Here is an 18,418-nt window from a genome sequence, read left to right on the forward strand (position 1 = left end):
ATAAAGGTATACTACGGGTATCTCCGAAAGTGTCTGTTGGGTTGACACGGATCAAGACTGGGATTTGTCACTCCGTATGACGGAGAGGTATCTCTGGGCCCACTCGGTAATGCATCATCACAATGAGCTCAAAGTGACCAAGTGTCTGGTCACGGGATCATGCATTACGGTACGAGTAAAGTAACTTGCCGGTAACGAGATTGAACGAGGTATTGGGATACCGATGATCGAATCTCGGGCAAGTAACGTACCGATTGACAAAGGGAATTGTATACGGGGTTGCTTGAATCCTCGACATCGTGGTTCATTCGATGAGATCATCGAGGAGCATGTGGGAGCCAACATGGGTATCCAGATCCTGCTGTTGGTTATTGACCGGAGAGCCATCTCGGTCATGTCTACATGTCTCCCGAACCCGTAGGGTTTACACACTTAAGGTTCGGTGACGCTAGGGTTGTAGAGATATGAATATGCAGTAACCCGAAAGTTGTTCGGAGTCCCGGATGAGATCCTGGACATCACGAGGAGTTCCGAAATGGTCCGGAGGTGAAGAATTATATATAGGAAGTGCAGTTTCGGCCATCGGGAGAGTTTCGGGGGTCACCGATATTGTACCAGGACAACTGGAAGGGTCCCGGGGGTCCACCGGGTGGGGCCACCCATCCCGGAGGGCCCCATGGGCTAAGTGGGGAGGGGAACCAGCCCATAGTGGGCTGGTGCGCCCCCTTGGCCCACCCCATGCGCCTAGGGTTGGGAACCCTAGGGTGGGGGGCGCCCCACCTGGCTTGGGGGGCACTCCACCCCTTGGCCGCCGCCCCCTAGGAGATCCCATCTCCTAGGGCCGGCGCACCCCCTAGGGGGCCTATATAAAGGAGGGGGGAGGGAGGGGCAGCCGCACCCTTGAGTCTTGGCGCCTCCCTCTCCTCTGCTACACCTCTCCCTCTCGCAGTAGAACGGCGAAGCCCTGCTGCGGTGGCCCCTGCATCCACCACCACGCCGTCATGCTGCTGGATCTTCATCAACGTCTCCTTCCCCTTGCTGGATCAAGAAGGAGGAGACGTCACGCTGACTGTACGTGTGTTGAACACGGAGGTGCCGTCCGTTCGGCGCTAGGATCTCCGGTGATTTGGATCACGTCGAGTACGACTTCCTCATCCCCATTCTTTGAACGCTTCCGGGCGTGATCTACAAAGGTATGTAGATGAAATCCGATCACTCGTTGCTAGATGAACTCATAGATGGATCTTGGTGAAACCGTAGGAAAATTTTGTTTTCTGCAACGTTCCCCAACACTTATGTCCTAGTTCGAGAGGTAAGTGACATGCTTTTCCATATACCATTTTATATGGAGACATACCCATAAGATTTTTATATGCAGTTCTATAGGCCCATAATGCATCATCAAGTTTCTTGGACCAATTCTTTCTAGACCTATTGACAGTCTTTTGCAAAATTAATTTGAGTTCTCTATTACTCAATTCTACTTGACCACTAGACTGTGGGTGATACGGAGATGCAATTCTATGATTGACGTCATATTTAGCAAGCATTTTACGGAAAGCACCATGAATAAAATGTGAACCACCATCAGTCATTAAATATCTAGGGACTCCAAACCTCGGAAAAATAACTTCTTTAAGCATTTTAATAGAAGTGTTATGATCAGCACTACTAGTTGGAATAGCTTCTACCCACTTAGTAACATAATCAATAGCAACTAAAATATGTGTATATCCATTAGAGGCAGGAAAAGGTCCCATATAATCAAAGCCCCAAACATCAAACGGTTCAATAACAAGTGAATAATTCATAGGCATTTCTTGACGTCTACTAATATTACCAATTCTTTGACATTCATCACAAGATAGGACAAACTTACGGGCATCCTTGAAGAGAGTAGGCCAATAAAAACCGGATTGCAATACCTTATGTGCAGTTCTATCTCCCGCATGGTGTCCTCCATAAGTTTCGGAGTGGCACGGTCGTAGGATCTGTTCCTGTTCATGCTTAGGTACACAACATCTAATAACACCATCTACTCCTTCTTTATAAAGATGTGCGTCATCCCAAAAGTAATGTCTCAAATCATAGAAGAACTTTTTCTTTTGTTGGTATGTGAAGCTAGGTGGTATGAATTTAGTAACAATGTAATTAGCATAATCAGCATACCAAGGGGTACTACGAGAAGTACTTATGACATTTAATTGTTCATTAGGAAAGCTATCATCAATAGGTAGTGGGTCATCAAGAACATTCTCTAACCTAGATAAGTTGTCTGCGACGGGGTTCTCAGCTCCTTTTCTATCAACAATATGCAAATCAAATTCTTGTAGCAAGAGAACCCATCTAATAAGTCTAGGTTTAGCATCTTTCTTCTCCATAAGATATTTAATAGCAGCATGATCAGTGTGGATAGTTACTTTAGAATCAACAATATAAGGTCTGAACTTATCACAAGCAAATACAAATGCTAAAAGTTCTTTTTTAGTAGTAGCATAATTTCTTTGAGCATTGTCTAGAGTCTTACTAGCATAATGGATAACATTTAGTTTCTTATCAACTCTTTGCCCTAGAACAACACCTACAGCATAATCGCTAGCATCACACATAATTTCAAAGGGTAAATTCCAATCAGGTGGCTGAACAATAGGTGCAGGGACTAATGCTTTCTTAAGTATTTCAAATGCTTCTACCCAATCATCATCAAAGACAAATGGTACATCTTTTTGTAATAAATTAGTCAGAGGCCGAGATTTTTTTGAGAAGTCCTTAGTGAACCTCCTATAAAAACCAGCATGACTAAGGAAACTTCTTATACCTTTGATGTCCTTGGGACATGGCATCTTTTCAATAGCATCAACCTTGGCTTTATCAACTTCAATACCTCTTTCAGAAACTTTATGCCCCAAGACAATACCTTCATTAACCATAAAGTGGCACTTCTCCCAATTCAAGACAAGATTAGTTTCTTCACATCTCTGCAAAACTCGATCAAGATTGCTCAAGCAATCATCAAAAGAAGATCCATAGACGGAAAAGTCGTCCATGAAAAACCTCACAAATCTTTTCACAAAAGTCAGAGAATATAGCCATCATGCATCTTTGAAAGGTAGCAGGTGCATTACATCAAAAGGCATACATCTATAAGCAAAAGTACCAAAAGGGCATGTAAAAGTAGTCTTTGATTGATCTTTAGCCGACACGGGTATTTGAGAGAAACCAGAATAACCATCTAGAAAGCAGTAATGTGTATGTTTGCATAATCTTTCTAGCATTTGATCGATAAAAGGTAAGGGGTAATGATCTTTCTTAGTAGCCTTATTTAATTTGCGGAAATCAATTACCATCCTATAACCTGTAATAATTCTTTGTGGAATCAATTCATCTTTATCATTAGGAACAACAGTAATACCTCCCTTCTTAGGGACACAATGAACAGGACTTACCCACTGACTATCAGCAACAGGATAAATTATACCTGCCTCCAGAAGCTTTAGTATTTCTTTTCTTACCACTTCTTTCATTTTAGGATTCAGACGTTGTTGAGGATCATGAACTGGTTTGGCATCTGCTTCCAAATTTATTTTATGTTAACATAGAGTGGGACTAATGCCCTTAAGATCATCAAGAGTATATCCAATAGCAGCACGGTGCTTCTTTAGAGTTTTCAATAATAGTTCTTCTTCATGCTCTGAAAGGTTAGCACTAATAATAACAGGATATATCTTCTTTTCATCAAGATAAGCATATTTAAGATTATCAGGCAACGGTTTAAGCTCAAACACGGGATCACCCTTAGGTGGAGGGGGGGTCCCCTAGGATTTCAACAGGCAAATTGTGTTTCAGAATAGGTTCTTGTTTAAAGAATACTTCATCTATTTCCCTTCTTTCATTCATAAACATATCATTCTCATGGTCTAGCAAATATTGCTCTAAAGGATCACTAGGAGGTACGGCAATAGAAGCAAGACCAATAATTTCATCCTTACTAGGCAATTCTTCTTCACGGTGTTGTTTACTAAATTTAGAGAAATTAAACTCATAAGTCATATCATCCAAGCCAATAGTAACAACATTCTTTTCGCAATCTATCTTAGCATTAACAGTGTTCAAGAAGGGTCTACCAAATATAATGGGACAAAAGCTATCTTGTGGGGAACTAGGAACAAGAAAATCAGCAGGATATTTAGTTTTCCCGCACAAAACTTCAACATCTCTAACAATTCCCATTGCTGAAATAGTATCTCTATTAGCAAGTTTAATTGTGACATCAATATCTTCTAACCCAGCAGGTGCAATTTCATGCTTGATTTCTGTATACAAGTCATAAGGTATAACACTAGCACTAGCACCCATATCACATAAGCCATGATAACAATGTTCTCCTATTTTAACAGAAATAACAGGCACGCCTACCACAGGTCTATGTTTATCTTTAGCACAAGGTTTAGCAATTCTAGCAGTTTCACCGGAGAACTGAATAACATGCCCATCAATATTATCAGACAAGAGCTCTTTAACAATAGCAATATTAGGTTCAACTTTAACTTGCTCAGGAGGTGTATATGTTTTAATATTGCTTTTATGAACCACAGTTGAAGCTTTAGCATGATCCTTTATCCTAACAGGGAAAGGTGGTTTCTCAACATAACAAGTAGGAACAATAGGATCATTATAAGTGAGGATGATATTTAAACCACTTCTCCTTAGGGAAATCAACATAAGTAGCAAAGGATTCACAGAAAGAAGCTACTATCTCAGAATCAAGTCCATATTTAGTGCTAAACTTACGGAAAATATCAGTATCCACAAAAGATTTAACACAATCAAACTTAGGTGTCATACCTGACTCCTTACCTTTGTCGAGATCCCAATCTTCAGAGTTATATTTAATTCTATCCAATAAATCCCATCTAAATCCAATAGTCTTCATCATAAAAGAGCAAGCACAAGAAGTATCGAGCATGGTGCGATTATTTTCAGAAAACCGAGCATAAATTTTTTGAAGAATTGTTTCTCTTGGGAGCTCATGATTGGGGCATGAATATAACATTGATTTAAGCCTCCCCAAGCTTGAGCAATGCTTTCTCCTTCGCGAGGCCAAAAATTATATATATAATTGCGGTCACGATGAACACGATGCATAGGGTAATACTTTTGATGAAATTCCAATTTCAATCTTCTATAATTCCATGATCTCGTATCATCACATAGCCTATACCATATCAATGTGTCTCCCTTCAAAGATAAAGGGAAGACCTTCTTCTTAGCAACATCATCGCATATACCTGCAAGCTTAAATAATCCACAAACTTCATCCACACATATTAGGTGTTCATCATGATGCTTTGTTCCATCTCCTGTAAAAGGATTAGCTAGCAGTTTTTCTATCATACCCGAAGGATACTCATAAGGAATTTCATTTTCATATTCATTTTCAATAGGTTCAGTAGGTTGAGGAGCAACTATTTGCTCTACTGGTCGGGGTGAAGATACCCCGAACAAGCCCCTCAGAGGATTACTTTCCATAGTAACAAGTGACAGTAAATTTCAGTACACTATATAAATTTTTTCCTTACCAAATTCCACCTACCAAAGGCGCTTCACTCCCCGGCAACGGCGCCAGAAAAGAGTCTTGATCTATCTTAGTCCTTTCGATAAGTAAGAGTGTCGAAGCCAATGAGGAGCAAAAGGAAATGATAAGCGGTTTGCAGCAAGGTATTCTCTGCAAGTACTGAAATAAGTGGTAACAGATAGTTTTCTGATAAGATAATTGTAACGAGCAACAAGTAACAAAAGTAAATAAGGTGTAGCAAGGTGGCCAATCCTTTTTGTAGCAAAGGACAAGCCTGGACAAACTCTTATATAAGGAAAAGCGCTCCCGAGGACACATGGGAATATCGTCAAGCTAGTTTTCATCACGTTCATATGATTCGCGTTCAGTACTTTGATAATTTGACATGTGGGTGGACCGGTGCTTGGGTGCTGTTCTTACTTGAACAAGCATCCCACTTATGATTAACCTCTATTGCAAGCATCCGCAACTACTCTACATGTGAAGCGGAGTACATAGCTGCTTCGGAAGCAGCAAACGAAGGAGTCTGGATGAAGGAGTTCATATCCGATCTAGGTGTCATACCTAGTGCATCGGGTCCAATGAAAATCTTTTGTGACAATACTGGTGCAATTGCCTTGGCAAAGGAATCCAGATTTCACAAGAGAACCAAGCACATCAAGAGACGCTTCAATTCCATCTGCGATCTAGTCCAGGTGGGAGACATAGAGATTTGCAAGATACATACGGATCTGAATATAGCAGACCTGTTGACTAAGCCTCTTCCACGAGCAAAACATGATCAGCACCAAAGCTCCATGGGTGTTAGAATCATTACTATGTAATCTAGATTATTGACTCTAGTGCAAGTGGGAGACTGAAGGAAATATGCCCTAGAGGCAATAATAATGTTATTATTTTATTTCCTTATATCATGATAAATGTTTATTATTCATGCTAGAATTGTATTATCCGGAAACATAATACTTGTGTGAATAAATAGACAAACCAAACGTCACTAGTATGCCTCTACTTGACTAGCTCGTTGATCAAAGATGGTTATGTTTCCTAGCCATAGACATGTGTTGTCATTTGATTAATGGGATCACATCATTAGGAGAATGATGTGATTGACATGACCCATTCCATTAGCTTAGCACCCAATCGTTTAGTATGTTGCTATTGCTTTCTTCATGACTTATACATGTTCCTATGACTATGAGATTATGCAACTCCCGTTTACCGGAGGAACACTTTGTGTGCTACCAAACGTCACAACGTAACTGGGTGATTATAAAGGAGCTCTACAGGTATCTCCAAAGGTAAATGTTGGGTTGGCGTATTTCGAGATTAGGATTTGTCACTCCGATTGTCGGAGAGGTATCTCTAGGCCCTCTCGGTAATGCACATCACATAAGCCTTGCAAGCATTGCAACTAATGAGTTAGTTGCGAGATGATGTATTATGAAACGAGTAAAGAGACTTGCCGGTAACGAGATTGAACTAGGTATTGAGATACCGACGATTGAATCTCGGGCAAGTAACATACCGATGACAAAGGGAACAAAGTATGTTGTTATGCGGTCTGACCGATAAAGATCTTCATAGAATATGTAGGAGCCAATATGAGCATCCAGGTTCCGACCGGATACGTGTCTCGGTCATGTCTACATTGTTCTCGAACCCGTAGGGTCCGCACGCTTAAGGTTTCGATGACAGTTATATTATGAGTTTATGCTTTTTGATGTAACGAAGTTTGTTCGGAGTCTCGGATGTGATCACGGACATGACGAGGAGTCTCGAAATGGTCGAGACATAAAGATTGATATATTGGAAGCCTATATTTGGATATCGAAAGTGTTCCGGGTGAAATCAGGATTTTACCGGAGTACCGGGAGGTTACCGGAACCCCCCGGGAGGTATATGGGCCTTAGTGGGCTTTAGTGGAAGAGAGGAGAGGTGGCCAGGGCTGGGCCGCGCGCCCCTCCCCCCTAGTCCGAATAGGACAAGAAGAGGGGGGCGGTGCCCCCCCTTCCTTCTCTCTCTCCTCTTTCCCCCTTCCCGAATCCTATTCCAACTAGGAAAAGGGGGGAATCCTACTCCCGGTGGGAGTAGGACTCCTCCTAGCGCGCCCTCCTCCTGGCCGGCCGCACCCCCCCTTGATCCTTTATATACGGGGGCAGGGGGCACCCCTAGAGACACAAGTTGATCCACGTGATCATATTCTTAGCCGTGTGCAGTGCCCCCTTCCACCATAGTCCTCGGTAATATTGTAGCGGTGCTTAGGCGAAGCCCTGCGACGGTAGTACATCAAGATCGTCACCACGCCGTCGTGCTGACGGAACTCTTCCCCGACACTTTGCTGGATCGGAGTCTGGGGATCATCATCGAGCTGAACATGTGCTAGAACTCGGAGGTGCCGTAGTTTCGGTGCTTGATCGGTCGGGCCATGAAGACGTATGACTACATCAACCGCGTTGTGCTAACGCTTCCGCTGTCGGTCTACAAGGGTACGTAGATCACACTCTCCCCTCTCGTTGCTATGCATCACCATGATCTTGCGTGTGCGTAGGAATTTTTTTGAAATTACTACGTTCCCCAACAACTACAACAAAAGTATTAAGGTAAACCTAACCATAGCATGAAACATATGGATCCAAATCAGCCCCCTACGAAGCAACGCATAAACTAGGGTTTAAGCTTCTGTCACTCTAGCAACCCATCATCTACTTATTACTTCCCAATGCCTTCCTCTAGGCCCAAATAATGGTGAAGTTTTATGTAGTCGACGTTCACATAACACCACTAGAGGCTAGACAACATACATCTCATCAAAATATCGAACGAATGCCAAATTCACATGACTACTAATAGCAAGACTTCTCCCTTGTCCTCAGGAACAAACGTAACTACTCACAAAGCATATTCATGTTCATAATCAGAGGGGTAATAATATGCATAAATGATCTAAACATATGATCTTCCACCAATTAAACCAATTAGCATCAACTACAGGAGTAATTAACACTACTAGCAACCTACTAGCACCAATCCCGGACTTGGAGACAATAATTGGACATAAGAGATGAACTAGGGTTTTGAGATGAGATGGTGCTGGTGAAGATGTTGATGGAGATTGCCCTCTCCCGATGAGAGGAGCGTTGGTGATGACGATGGCGATGATTTCCCCCTCCGGGAGGGAAGTTTCCCCGGTAGAACAGCTCTGCCGGAGCTCTAGATTGGATCCGCCAAGGTTCTGCCTCGTGGCGGCGGAGTTTCGTCCCGAAAGGTTGCTTCCTATTTTTTTTCTCGACGAAAGACTTCATATAGGAGAAGATGGTCATCGGAGAGCCACCAGGGGGCCCACGAGGTAGGGGGCGCGCCCTAGGGGGGGGGCGCCCCCACCCTCGTGGACAGGGTGTGGGCCCCATGGTCTTCATCTTTGGCGAGGATTTTTCATTATTTATTATAAGGTATTCCGTGGAGTTTCAGGACTTTTGGAGTAATGCAGAATATGTCTCTAATATTTGCTCCTTTTCCAGCCCAGAATTCCAGCTGCCGGCATTCTCCCTGTTGGGGAACATTGCAGAAAACAAAAAAATTTCTACGGTTTCACCAAGATCCATCTATGAGTTCATCTAGCAACGAGTGATCGGATTGCATCTACATACCTTTGTAGATCACGCGCGGAAGCGTTCAAGGACGGGGATGAGGAAGTCGTACTCGACGTGATCCAAATCACCGGAGATCCTAGCGCCGAACGGACGGCACCTCCGTGTTCAACACACGTACGGTCAGCGTGACGTCTCCTCCTTCTTGATCCAGCAAGGGGGAGGAGAGGTTGATGAAGATCCAGCAGCACGACGGCGTGGTGGTGGATGCAGGGTGTCACCGCAGCAGGGCTTCGCCGTAGTACTGCGAGAGGGAGAGGTGAAGCAGGGGAGAGGGAGGCGCCAAGACTCAAGGTGTGGCTGCCCCCTCCCTCCCCCCCTTTATATAGGCCCCCTAGGGGGGGCGCCGGCCCTAGGAGATGGGATCTCCTAGGGGGGCAGCGGCCAAGGGGTGGAGTGCCCCCCAAGCCAGGTGGGGCGCCCCCCACCCCTAGGGTTCCAACCCTAGGCGCATGGGGTGGGCCTAGGGGGGCGCACCAGCCCACTATGGGCTGGTTCCCCTCCCCACTTTGGCCCATGGGGCCTTCCGGGATGGGTGGCCCCACCCGATGGACCCCCGGGACCCTTCCGGTGTTCCCGGTACAATACCGGTGACTCCGAAACTCTCCCGATGGCCGAAACTGCACTTCCTATATATAATTCTTCACCTCCGGACCATTCCGGAACTCCTCGTGACGTCTAGGATCTCATACGGGACTCCGAACAACTTTTGGGTTACTGCATATTCATATCTCTACAACCCTAGCGTCACCGAACGTTAAGTGTGTAGACCCTACGGGTTCGGGAGACATGCAGACATGACCGAGACGGCTCTCCGGTCAATAACCAACAGCGGGATATGGATACCCATGTTGGCTCCAGCATGTGCCTCGATGATCTCATCGGATGAACCACGATGTCGAGGATTCAAGCAACCCCGTATACAATTCCCTATGTCAATCGGTACGTTACTTGCCCGAGATTCGATCGTCGGTATCCCAATACCTCGTTCAATCTCGTTACCGGCAAGTCACTTTACTTGTACCATAATGCATGATCCCGTGACCAGACACTTGGTCACTTTGAGCTCATGATGATGCATTACCGAGTGGGCCCAGAGATACCTCTCCGTCATACGGAGTGACAAATCCCAGTCTTGATCCGTGTCAACCCAACAGACACTTTTGGAGATACCCGTAGTATACCTTTATAGTCACCCAGTTACGCTGTGAGGTTTGGTATACCCAGAGCACTCCTACGGTATCCGGGAGTTACACGATCTCATGGTCTAAGGAAGAGATACTTGACATTGGAAAAACTCTAGCAAACGAACTATACGATCTTGTGCTATGTTCAGGATTGGGTCTTGTCCATCACATCATTCTCCTAATGATGTGATCCCGTTATCAATGACATCCCCATGTCCATAGCCACGAAACCATGACTATCTGTTAATCAACGAGCTAGTCAACTAGAGGCTCACTAGGGACACATTGTGGTCTATGTATTCACACATGTATTACGATTTCCGGATAATACAATTAAAGCATGAATAATAGACAATTATCATGAACAAGGAAATATAATAATCATTTTATTATTGCCTCTAGGGCATATTTCCAACAGTCTCTCACTTGCACTAGAGTCAATCATCTAGTTACATTGTGATGAATCGAACACCCATGGAATTCTGGTGTTGATCATGTTTTGCTCTAGGGAGAGGTTTAGTCAACGGATCTGCTACATTCAGGTCCGTATGTACTTTACAAATCTCTATGTCTCCATTTTGAACACATTCACGAATGGAGTTGAAGCGACGCTTGATATGCCTGGTCTTCCTGTGAAACCTGGGCTCCTTGGCAAGGGCAATAGCTCCAGTGTTGTCACAGAAGAGAGTCATCGGGCCCGACGCATTGGGTATGACTCCTAGATCGGTAATGAACTCCTTCACCCAGACTGCTTCGTGTGCTGCCTCTGAGGCTGCCATGTACTCCGCTTCACATGTAGATCCCGCCATAATGCTTTGCTTGCAACTGCACCAGCTTACTGCCCCACCATTCAAAATATACACGTATCCGGTTTGTGACTTAGAGTCATCCAGATCTGTGTCGAAGCTAGCGTCGATGTAACCCTTTACGACGAGCTCTTCGTCACCTCCATAAACGAGAAACATTTCCTTAGTCCTTTTCAGGTACTTCAGGATATTCTTGACCGCTGTCCAGTGTTCCTTGCCGGGATTACTTTGGTACCTTCCTACCAAACTTACGGCAAGGTTTACATCAGGTCTGGTACACAGCATGGCATACATAATAGAACCTATGGCTGAGGCATAGGGGATGACACTCATCTCTTCTATATCTTCTGCCGTGGTCGGACATTGAGCTGAGCTCAATTTCACACCTTGCAACACAGGCAAGAACCCCTTCTTAGACTGATCCATATTGAACTCCTTCAATATCTTATCAAGGTACGTGCTTGGTGAAAGACCTATGAGGCGTCTTGATCTATCTCTATAGATCTTGATGCCTAATATATAAGCAGCTTCTCCAAGGTCCTTCATTGAAAAACTCTTATTCAAGTAGGCCTTAATGCTGTCCAAAAGCTCTATATCATTTCCCATCAAAAGTATGTCATCTACATATAATATGAGAAATGCTATAGAGCTCCCACTCACTTTCTTGTAAACGCGGGCTTCTCCATAAGTCTGCATAAACCCAAACGCTTTGATCATCTCGTCAAAGGCGAATGTTCCAACTCCGAGATGCTTGCACCAGCCCATAAATCGAGCGTTGGAGCTTGCACACCTTGTCAGCATTCTTAGGATCGACAAAACCTTCCGGCTGCATCATATACAGTTCTTCCTTAAGATGACCGTTAAGGAATGCCGTTTTGACCTCCATTTGCCATATCTCATAATCATAGTATGCGGCAATAGCTAACATGATTCGGACGGACTTCAGCTTTGCTACAGGAGAGAATTTCTCATCGTAGTCAACCCCTTGAACTTGTCGATAACCCTTAGCGACAAGCCTAGCTTTATAGATGGTCACATTACCATCCGCGTATGTCTTCTTCTTAAAGATCCATTTATTTTCTATGGCTCGCCGATCATCGGGCAAGTCAGTCAAAGTCCATACTTCGTTTTCATACATGGATCCTATCTCGGATTTCATGGCTTCCAGCCATTTGTCGGAATCCGGGCCCGCCATCGCTTCTTCATAGTTCGAAGGTTCACTGTTGTCTAACAACATGATTTCCAAGACAGGATTGCCGTACCACTCTGGTGCGGAACGTGTCCTTGTGGACCTTCGAAGTTCAGTAGGAGCTTGATCAGAAGTATCTTGATCATCATCATCAACTTCCTCTCTAATTGGTGCAGGCACCACAGGAACATTTTCCCGAGTTGCGCCACTTTCCGGTTCAAGAGGTACTACTTCATCAAGTTCTACTTTCCTCCCACTTACTTCTTTCGAGAGAGACTCCTTCTCTAGAAAGGATCAATTCTTGGCAACAAAGATCTTGCCTTCGGATCTGAGGTAGAAGGTATACCCAATAGTTTCTTTAGGGTATCCTATGAAGATGCATTTTTCCGACTTGGGTTCGAGCTTTTCAGGTTGAAATTTCTTGACATAAGCATCACATCCCCAAACTTTTAGAAATGACAGCTTAGGCTTCTTCCCAAACCATAATTCATACGGTGTCATCTCAACGGATTTCAACGGAGCCCTATTTAAAGTGAATGCGGCAGTCTCTAAAGCATAGCCCCAAAATGACAGCGGTAAATCGATAAGAAATATCATAGATCGCACCATATCTAATAGAGTGTGATTACGATGTTCGGACACACCATTACGCTGAGGTGTTCTAGGCGGCGTGAGTTGTGAAACTATTCCACATTTTCTTAAGTGTGCACCAAATTCGTGACTCAATTATTCTCCTCCACGAGCTGACCGCAAAAACTTGATTTTTCTGTCACGTTGATTCTCAACCTCACTCTGAAATTCCTTGAACTTTTCAAAGGTTTCAGACTTGTGTTTCATTAAGTAGATATACCCATATCTACTCAAGTCATCAGTGAGGGTGAGAACATAATGATAGCCACCACGAGCCTCAACACTCATTGGACCGCACACATCAGTATGTATGATTTCCAATAGGTTGGTTGCTCGCTCCATTGTTCCTGAGAACGGAGTCTTGGTCATCTTACCCTTGAGGCATGGTTCGCACGTGTCAAATGATTCGTAATCAAGAGACTCTAAAAGTCCATCGGCATGGAGCTTCTTCATGCGTTTGACACCTATGTGACCAAGGCGGCAGTGCCACAAGTATGTGGGACTATCATTATCAACCTTACATCTTTTGGTATTCACACTATGAATATGTGTAGCATTACACTCGAGATTCATTAAGAATAAACCATTCACCATAGGAGCATGACCATAAAACATATCTCTCATATAAATAGAACAACCATTATTCTCGGATTTAAATGAGTAGCCATCTCGAATTAAATGAGATCCTGATACAATGTTCATGCTCAAAGCTGGTACTAAATAACAATTATTGAGGTTTAAAACTAATCCCGTGGGTAAATGTAGAGGTAGCGTGCCGACGGCGATCACATCGACCTTGGAACCATTCCCGACGCGCATCGTCACCTCGTCCTTCGCCAGTCTCCATTTATTCCACAACTCCTGCTTTGAGTTACAAATGTGAGCAACTGCACCGGTATCAAATAACCAGGAGCTACTACGAGTGCTGTTAAGGTACACATCAATTACATGTATATCACATATACCTTTCGTTTTGCCGGCCTTCTTGTCCGCTAAGTATTTGGGGCAGTTCCGCTTCCAGTGACCACTTCCCTTGCAATAAAAACACTCAGTCTCGGGCTTGGGTCCATTCTTTGGCTTCTTCCCGGCAGCTTGCTTACCGGGCGCGGCAACTCCCTTGCCGTCCTTCTTGAAGTTCTTCTTACCCTTGCCTTTCTTGAACTTAGTGGTTTTATTCACCATCAACACTTGATGGTCCTTTTTGACTTCTACCTCTGCTAATTTCAGCATTGCAAATACTTCAGGAATGGTCTTTTCCATCCCCTGCATATTGAAGTTCATCACAAAGCTCTTGTAGCTTGGTGGAAGCGACTAGAGGATTCTGTCAATGACCGCGTCATCCGGGAGATTAACTCCCAGCTGAGTCAAGCGGTTATGTAACCCAGACATAGTGAGTATGTGCTCACTAACAGAACTATTTTCCTCCATCTTACAGCTGAAGAACTTGTCGGAGACAACCCGGGCATGAGCTTGGAAAACCATTTTCAGCTCTTCGAACATCTCATATGCTCCGTGTCGTTCAAAACGCTTTTGGAGCCCCGGTTCTAAGCTGTAAAGCATCCCGCACTGAACGAGGGAGTAATCATCAGCACTGTCTGCCAAGCGTTCATAACGTCTTGGTTCTGTGGGACGGGTGTGTCACCTAGCGGTGCTAGTAGGACATAATCTTTCTTGGCAGCTATGAGGATGATCCTCAGGTTCCGGACCCAGTCCGTATAGTTGCTGCCATCGTCTTTCAGCTTGGTTTTCTCTAGGAACGCGTTGAAGTTGAGGACAACGTTGGCCATTTGATCTACAAGACATATTGTAAAGATTTTAGACTAAGTTCATGATAATTAAGTTCATCTAATCAAATTATATAATGAACTCCCACTTAGATAGACATCCCTCCAGTCATCTAAGTATAACATGATCCGAGTTAACTAGGCCGTGTCCGATCATCACGTGAGACGGACTAGTCAACATCGGTGAACATCTTCATGTTGATCGTATCTTCTATATGACTCATGCTCGACCTTTCGGTCTTCTGTGTTCCGAGGCCATGTCTGTACATGCTAGGCTCGTCAAGTCAACCTAAGTGTTTGCATGTGTAAATCTGTCTTACACCCTTGTATGTGAACGTTGGAATCTATCACACCCGATCATCACGTGGTGCTTCGAAACAACGAACTGTCGCAACGGTGCATAGTTAGGGGGAACACTTTCTTGAAATTATTATGAGGGATCATATTATTTACTACCGCCGTTCTAAGTAAACAAGATGCAAAAACATGATAAACATCACATGCAATCAAATAATAATAGTGACATGATATGGCCAATATCACATAGCTCCTTTGATCTCCATCTTGGGGCTCCATGATCATCTTGTCACCGGCATGACACCATGATCTCCATCATCATGATCTCCATCATCGTGTTTCCATGAAGTTGCTCGCCAACTATTACTTCTACTACTATGGCTAACGCGTTTAGCAATAAAGTAAAGTAATTTACATGGCGTTTCTCAATGACACGCAGGTCATACAAAAAATAAAGACAACTCCTATGGCTCCTGCCGGTTGTCATACTCATCGACATACAAGTCGTGATTCCTATTACAAGAACATGATCTCATACATCACATATATATCATTCATCATTCATCACAACTTTGGCCATATCACATCACAAATCACTTGCTGCAAAAACAAGTTAGACGTCCTCTAATTGTTGTTGCAAGTTTTACGTGGCTGCAAAAGGGTTCTAGCAAGAACGTTTTCTTACCTACGTAATAGCCACAACGTGATTTGTCAACTTCTATTTACCCTTCATAAGGACCCTTTTCATCGAATCCGCTCCAACTAAAGTGGGAGAGACAGACACCCGCTAGCCACCTTATGCAACTAGTGCATGTCAGTCGGTGGAACCAGTCTCACGTAAGCGTACGTGTAAGGTCGGTCCGGGCCGCTTCATCCCACAATACCGCCGAAGCAAGATAAGACTAGTAGCAGCAAGAAAGTTGACAACATCTACGCCCACAACAAATTGTGTTCTACTCGTGCAAGGAGAGCTACGCATAAACCTAGCTCATGATGCCACTGTTGGGGAACGTTGCAGAAAACAAAATTTTTACTACGGTTTCACCAAGATCCATCTATGAGTTCATCTAGCAACGAGTGATCGGATTGCATCTACATACCTTTGTAGATCACGCGCGGAAGCGTTCAAGGACGGGGATGAGGAAGTCGTACTCGATGTGATCCAAATCACCGGAGATCCTAGCGCCGAACGGACGGCACCTCCATGTTCAACACACGTACGGTCAGCGTGACGTCTCCTCCTTCTTGATCCAGCAAGGGGGGAGGAGAGGTTGATGAAGATCCAGTAGCACGACGGCGTGGTGGTGGATGCAGGGCGTCACCGCAGCAGGGCTTCACCGTAGTACTGCGAGAGGGAGAGGTGAAGCAGGGGAGAGGGAGGCGCCAAGACTCATGGTGTGGCTGCCCCCTCCCTCCCCCCTTTATATAGGCTCCCCTAGGGTGGCGCCGGCCCTAGGAGATGGGATCTCCTAGGAGGGGCGGCGGCCAAGGGGTGGAGTGCCCCCAAGCCAGGTGGGCGCCCCCCCACCCCTAGGGTTCCAACCCTAGGCGCATGGGGTGGGCCTAGGGGTGCGCACCAGCCCACTATGGGCTGGTTCCCCTCCCTACTTTGGCCCATGGGGCCCTCCGGGATGGGTGGCCCCACCCGGTGGACCCCCGGGACCCTTCCGGTGGTCCCGGTACAATACCGGTGACCCCGAAACTCTCCCGATGGCCGAAACTGCACTTCCTATATATAATTCTTCACCTCCGGACCATTTCGGAACTCCTCGTGACGTCCAGGATCTCATCCGGGACTCCGAACAACTTTCGGGTTACTGCATATTTATATCTCTACAACCCTAGCGTCACCGAACCTTAAGTGTGTAGACCCTACGGGTTCGGGAGACATGCAGACATGACCGAGACGACTCTCCGGTCAATAACCAACAGCGGGATCTGGATACCCATGTTGGCTCCCACATGCTCCTCAATGATCTCATCGGATGAACCACGATGTCGAGGATTCAAGCAACCCCGTATACAATTCCCTTTGTCAATCGGTATGTTACTTGCCCGAGATTCGATCGTCGGTATCCCAATACCTCGTTCAATCTCGTTACCGGCAAGTCACTTTAATCATACCGTAATGCATGATCCCGTGACCAGACACTTGGTCACTTTGAGCTCATGATGATGCATTACCGAGTGGGCCCAGAGATACCTCTCCGTCATACGGAGTGACAAATCCCAGTCTTGATCCATGTCAACCCAACAGACACTTTCGGAGATACCCGTAGTATACCTTTATAGTCACCCAGTTACGTTGTGACATTTGGTATACCCAGAGCACTCCTACGGTATCCGGGAGTTACACGATCTCATGTTCTAAGGAAGAGATACTTGACATTGGAAAAACTCTAGCAAACGAACTATATGATCTTGTGCTATGTTCAGGATTAGGTCTTGTCCATCACATCATTCTCCTAATGATGTGATCCCGTTATCAATGACATCCCCATGTCCATAGCCAGGAAACCATGACTATCTATTGATCAACGAGCTAGTCAACTAGAGGTTCACTAGGGACACATTGTGGTCTATGTATTCACACATGTATTACGATTTCCGGATAATACAATTAAAGCATGAATAATAGACAATTATCATGAACAAGGAAATATAATAATCATTTTATTATTGCCTCTAGGGCATATTTCCAACACCCCCTCCTTATGTAAACCTTGTAAAATAAGAGAGAATAGCCATAAGTATTGTGACATAATGTGAAATAACAACCCATAATGCAATAAATATCGATATAAAAGCATGATGCAAAATGAATGTATCAATAAGCAAGCATGCCAAATGGTATTGATGAAACTAGCGCTTGAATCACTAGGAGATGCGCGGAACATGTTACTATAGTACTTACTTTCGGGTGTCTAAATTGCAGCTTCTTCGGCAGTCCCGGAGCTTTTTTGGTGAATTTTCTCCAAAGCCTGGCAGACAAAGAAAACAATTACTTGATATCAGGAAATGAACAAAGTTGCTGATATGGTGGATAATGATCGATTTAACTTACTTCTCGAGCATTTGAGTCATGTCCGCATAGTCCTGGGGATCTTTTCGTCTCGATCTAAGACGGTTACTAGTCCTTGCTCAAGCTTAATCTCTAGGAGAATATAATGAAAGCTGCGCACGCATGCATAACTCATCAATTACATTACTATAACGTGGACTAATAAGGGAAATCGAATATGCACAAGACAGTAACACTCACTTGAAGTTGTAAGGAAAGAGTATTATATCTTTCTTTTC

The sequence above is a fragment of the Triticum aestivum genome, chromosome 1A (assembly GCF_018294505.1).
Source record: "Triticum aestivum cultivar Chinese Spring chromosome 1A, IWGSC CS RefSeq v2.1, whole genome shotgun sequence".
NCBI lineage: Eukaryota > Viridiplantae > Streptophyta > Magnoliopsida > Poales > Poaceae > Triticum > Triticum aestivum.